Here is a 6,333-nt window from a genome sequence, read left to right as displayed (position 1 = left end):
TATATGATATGGCACTAAAATTCTAATCCTGAGATAATTCATTTCTCTAACATTGAATCCCCAATCATAATTAAGCTGTATACACAGATTAAATTAACAGAAGCATTTTACATAAATGTTGGTTTCAGTCATCAACTACCCATGAATTCCTGGCCAAGGATACTTAATCAGGATTAAATTTTCTATGAATAATTGAAAAACAAAATACTCACTGGATTTGTTATAATCCATGTTGGCACTGGATTGTAAGTAGTTGCCATCTTGAATCCTTTGTAATATAGCTGTGTGCCTCTGTGTGTGCGCGCACAAGTGTGAGTGAGTGAGTGTGTGTGTGTGTGTGTGTGTGTGAGTGTGTGTGTGTGTGTGTGTGTATGTGTGGTCTCCAGATTGAGTGTGTAGTTTCCTAAAAATTACCTGACTGAAGAGCAGCTGTGTGGACGCTATGAGAATACTGAGTAGTAGTTGCTGATTGACAATTATTCTAGTGGTATTTGTCAAGTTGTTTGGACCTTTTGTTTATGTTTGGCTAATTTTAAATATTTTCATCTGCTTATTGTGTTTTTAAGCAGGGAATGGTGCAATAGCCTGGTAATTGAGCTTTTTTAATGAAAGATTCAGGTAATGTAGCACAATTGAAAAGTATCTGCTTTGTCTTCATTTTTCCCTTGCATGAGTTTCATTGAAAATGAAATATTCTGCCTCATTTTAAAGACAAAACATGTTTTCAGCTAGAAAATTGGCAAAGTAATATGGTCCAGCCTGATTAAAGCATTTCTCTAGCAGTATTGATAACCTTCAGTAAAGGAGAGCTACAGGCTAATAGATATGCAAGGTAAATCTCAGGTTTGTAGACTAATAGATATGCAAGGTAAATCTCAGGTTTGTGGACCTATTGAGCTCTTACATCTTCTCTGTGTACCTCACTAGTTCCATCCACATCTTACATCCGTTATGTTCAGCTAAGCCAAAGCGAGAGTTCTGGAAACAGTGTGGTCTTACGCAGAGCTGGGTGAGCATGATGATAAAAAGCACAGGACATGGACCAACGTGCTTGTGTCGGCCAGACTTTCAGCAGGGACTTTGTTTTTATATACCCAGTTGCTGATAATTTATATTTTACTGTTAAGAGCAGTACGAAGGCAGAAATATAGTTGTTTAACGAATGTATGGAACTACCCTCGCCTAACAGATCCAAGGACAGAAGTATCTCATGTTATAATGGGGTCTGTTTCCTTTTCTTAGATAATTAGCATTCTAAATCACAGAAGGGTGAAATGTCCGTCCCCTGCCTGGCTTTCTCCTGTCAGACAATGCCTTTTAACGTATGGGGATTTTTCCTTTAAAAACTTCAATCTGTGGACACCCCATCCTATTAAGCACTGGTTTCTTTCTTTAAGGAAATACGAAGATGCTTGATTTTATTGGTATGTGTAGTAATGTAAATGCCTACTGTCCGTCAGACACCTTAACCTCGGTATGACTAAATCAAGCACCCATTTAACTGAGTAGGAATAAATAAATGTTCCTTTGAAGCTCACCAGACCTTTTTATTACTTTTTATTTTACTTTTGTGATTTTTGAACATATTTATTAGGTTATATGTTTTTAATTTGTGTGTGTGCGAGAGCAGCGAGCGCCTGCAGCATCTGAGCAACCTTCCCAGCTCCGTGTGCAGTTTTTCTCTCGGATGAGTGAGTGAGTGTACTCTGGCTTGCTGGTGATGGCAGAACTGGACCTGCAATTGTGCTGGAATCTGAAAGGAACTTCAGCAGCTATGAAAATGCAGTCCCTTTCCTACTGGAACCTAGCCAGCAGCCAGACAGGGAGAGTTAGTCCAGGTTGAAGGGCTTGCTGTCAGAAACTGGGTGACCTCAAACAAGGGAAGCCACATCTGACAAAGTAGAATATATACAAGTCCACGATGATGCCGGTGACACTGGACCACCCTGTGTGTGAGCAGAAAGCTGGTCCCTCTGGCGCATTTCTCTCAGATTCTCTGGGATTGCAGTTATTTGTGGCATTCTTATACGGAGTTTCTGTGGTGTCAAATCTTAGAGGACTTTGGTTTTGATTTAAGGCGATAGGATTGTTACATGTAGCCAGGCAGTTGGAGGGTTCCTGCCTTGAAACCTGTGTGGGTGTCCTGCAGCTTACGCCCTGCAGCCCTCTAAGTGTCCTTCCTGCCCCCACACCTGGGTGGTTGTCTTCACAGCTCCACGGACATGGCACATGGTGTGTTCCAGGACACCCAGAGGCATGGGGAGGAACCGGCCTGCCTCTGCAGCCATTCACCGTGTAACCAATATAGTCTCAAAAGGGAAATCAGCAAGGCGGGCGGTATTTAGGATCCCTTTGTGGTAATCATGTATCAGGTTGGGTTTTATTTCAAAATAAGGTATGTGTGTGCATGCATACATGCGTGCGTGTAAGTAGTAGGCCCGGGCTTGTAGAAAGCTCGACTACAGAACACTTGCCTGGCATGCATGAAGCTCTGGGTTCAACCCCATCGTCATACAACAAAGTGGCTTTCCTGTTCTGGTCGGACCCTGCCTGCTGACAGGTGCATCTTTGCCTTGTCTTCCCAGGTGCCACGGCTCTGTTCTGTTGTTTTGCCGATTAGAGTTTGAATTACAAGAGAGTTTGCCTGCTGACTTTATTGCACACGGACATTCCCTACTGCATATTAGATGGTCAGATACATACATACTTTTGTGTGTTGTTTTCTGTTTTGAATTTTTTTGAGACAGAATCTTGTTTTGTAACTCAGGCTGGGCTCACTGTTTGGCCCGAGCTGGCTTGGAAATCATGGCCGTCTTCCTGCCTCGGCCTCTCAAGTGCTAGTATTACAGGCGTGAGCCACCACACCTGGCTTGCAAATGCAGTTTCGAGGCAAATGAAATGGCTTAGCAGGTGAACAAGATTGACAGTCTGAATTTGATCCTGAGGACGCAGTAAAGGCGGACCTGCCAAGTTGTCTTGTGACCTCCACATATATACCCATGGCGCATATGTCTGTACATGCTGTGCACACACAAACACACAACAGTAATAAAATTATATTTATGTATGAGCGAATGAGTGACAGAAATTCTGAAGAAAAAGACCCGAAAGTATACTTAGCAGCATTGCACGCGCTAAACCCTGTCGGCTCGGCTTCAGGGGCACCTGCCTTGTCCGACCTTTGTTCGTGGGGACGTGGAGCCTGCGGGTGTGTGACGTCTGTAGCCAGGTGTTAGGAGCAGTTCCCCTTTACTCTCATGGAACACTTGGTGGACTAAAGGACAGTCGTTGGAAGTAGCTGGTAGAAAACAGGAAACTGAAAGTACACACACGTCATAGTAGCTCAGCGTCATTTGAGTAATGAAAACGTTTCTTGTATCTTAGCACACTCAGCCTTATCCAGGGTAACCATGGCAAGTGCTTTTCCTGGAAGCCGGGACAGATCACAAGTTAGAAGTTTTGCTTAGTTACCCTAGATGTGAAATATAGGTCTTTCTTTACTAGGTAGCATATGCATTTCATAGATGGTATATGCATTTAACAGTCCATGCATTTAATAGGTAGCATATGCATTTAACAGTCCATGCATTTAATAGGTAATATATGAATTTAATAGGTAGTGTATGCATTTTGAACAAAAAGACAGCTTAAAGGCATTGAGGTCTATAAAGTAGGAATCTTCCAGTTACTCATTTTCCTGTTGTAAATACTACCTCATTACCTGCTACTTCCTTGTTTATATGTCTAGAAGTAGCTCTATGCATGGATAAACAAACACATGTATTAAAAACAAGTTGTAACATGTCACACACCTGCCAGTATACCCAGTAATGTGTTCTGTAGCCACGCATATAACATGTCTCATTGTATGAATTTGCTTTGATTTGTTTAATCTGTTTTTATTGATTTGGACATCATTGGTTTCCAGTCTTTTGCTAATGTAGATGGGGCTGAAATTAAGGCTGTGAAATCAAGAATGTGCTTACTCTTCCTCCTCCCTGGACAACGCCCTCTATCCCACAACTTCCTGAACCTAAGTTCCTAGTGATTGCCTAGTGTCTGGTTGTGTCTCGCCCTGATGGCTACACTAGTGAGATGCCTTGCCACGAGGTTGTCGTCTACACAGACAGGAGTCGTCTACACAGACAGATCAGCTGTCTGATTGATTAGGAGGAGGAGAGTCAGTCATAATTGAGAGATGAGGGTAAGCTTTTTATCAGGTTTGTTTGCAGTGGGTTTTAGTTTTGTTCTTTCACAGCTTCATGCATGCACGTGGTGTATTTGGTCCCTCTGCCCACTCCACGTTCTTTCCACAGTAACCACCCTCTCCCTGCTCCTTCCTATAAATGTATTTCCCCTGTTTGTTAGGTTTTTATGCTAGGTGCCCTCTAGCTTAACCCGTGCTGTCTCTGTGACGCTCAGTTTGGAAGGAGCCATCAGTGCCTGGTGGGCTTCCTGTGGCTTCCGATTGCTGTGAGTTTGTGGTCCAGTGTCAGTGGTCCATTGAGAGAGTGGGATTTCCCAGCCTCCAGGTCCATCCTGCATCTCTTACATCCTTCCAGTTTGTTTCCCGAGCCTAAGGGCGACATCAGTGTCTCGTGTGGCTCACCTTGTCTAGGCTCAGCTGCGTTTATTCTCAGTGCCGTGTGCCGCCCTGGTGTTTGTGTATCTCTGTTGACTGCAAGGGGAGGAGCTTCTTTACCGATTTCCATAGCCTTTGTGGTCTGTGGTATAGATACTCAGGGGTGTGGCCAAACCAAAAGATTCTGTTTGGTTCCACTACGCGGCACGTTAATGGCTTAGGTGTCCACGTTCTAGTCCCCCAAACCTTTCATGAAGCCAAATTTCCCTAGTATGAAAACCAGATAAAAAGGAAATTGTAGGCCAGTCTCCTTTATGAACACCAGTGCAAAAATTCCTAATGAAATACCTGCAAACAATTAAAGATCACATCAAGATCATTTTCCATAATTAAGTTGTTTGTTTTTTCTAGAGATATGGGGAGATTTCAACATAAATAAGTCAGTAAATGTAATATTAATGGACTCAAGGGCAGAAATTGCATGATTATCTCAATAGATACAGAGAAGTCCTACAAGACCAACATCCCTTCATGATCAAAATCATAGAGATGAAATGGGTGTACCTTAACATAATAAAAGCCATATACAACAAATCTGTAGTTGATATATCAAATAGGGGGAAACTTGATGCATTTCCACTAAAATCAACCAAAACAGAATGTCTTTTTTAAAAAATGCTTTTATTCATTATACTGACATTTTAGCTAGTACAATAAAATATGAGAAGGAACTAGAAAGGGATACAAATGTCAAAGGAAAGAAATCAAATTATTCTTTTGGTAGATGCTATTCAAAACACAAGAGACTCTAAAGACCATGCACACATAGACACACACACACACAGAGAGAGAGAGAGAGAGAATCAGATAAGAGTGAGTCCTAGATCTAATACTTTCAGCAACAAAGCAGGATGAAGATACCTTGAAATATACTTAACCAAGGAATTCAAAGACAGCTGTAATGAAATATGAACCTTGAAAAAGGAAATAAAAAACATTAGAAGATAAAAAGACCTCTCATGCCCATGGATTAGGAGAATTCGTACTGTGAAAACAAATATATTACCAAAAACAACGTTGTGATAAAAGCATAAAAGTTGGTATATTCAGTACAAATTTTATTAAATTCCAATGCCTTTCTTTGTGCAATTTTTTTTTAATCTAAAATTCTCACGGAAATATAAAAGACCCCATATAACCACAGAAATCCTGAGCAAAGAAGGTAATACTGCTAATACTGGCCTTGTTGGAGGAGTGTGTCACTGTGGAAGCTGGCTTCGGGGTTGCAGGGTTGACTCTCGGCCCCAGCACGGTGTCTGCCATGTTTCCCATCATGACCACAATGGACTGAAGCGCTGAAAGTGTAAGCCAGCTCCAGTTACACGTGTTATAAGAGTTGCCATGGTCATGGTGTCTCTGCACAGCAATGGGAATCCTAACTAAGATGAGACACTAAGCTTCTGCACAGCAAAAGGAAATAGTGGAGACCCTACAGAGTGGGCGGGGGGGGGGGGGGGGAGCTTGCTCTAAAACCCAGAAGTATATGAAGAACCCACACTAAACAAAAAATCAAAAAGCAGAGGAAGTAACTGCAGAGTTCTCAAAAGGAGGAATACAAATGGCCAATGAATATCACTCAAAGCATCAATATTCCTCATCACCAGAAATACAAACGTTAGGATATTGTGAGAGTTCATCTCGTGCTTGTCAGAATGGTGGTCATTAAGTCATCAGGCTTCAGAGTTGCCTCA

The sequence above is a fragment of the Phodopus roborovskii genome, unplaced genomic scaffold, assembly GCF_943737965.1.
Source record: "Phodopus roborovskii unplaced genomic scaffold, PHOROB, whole genome shotgun sequence".
Classification (NCBI taxonomy): Eukaryota; Metazoa; Chordata; class Mammalia; order Rodentia; family Cricetidae; genus Phodopus; species Phodopus roborovskii.
Note: the sequence above shows the minus strand (reverse complement) of the source record.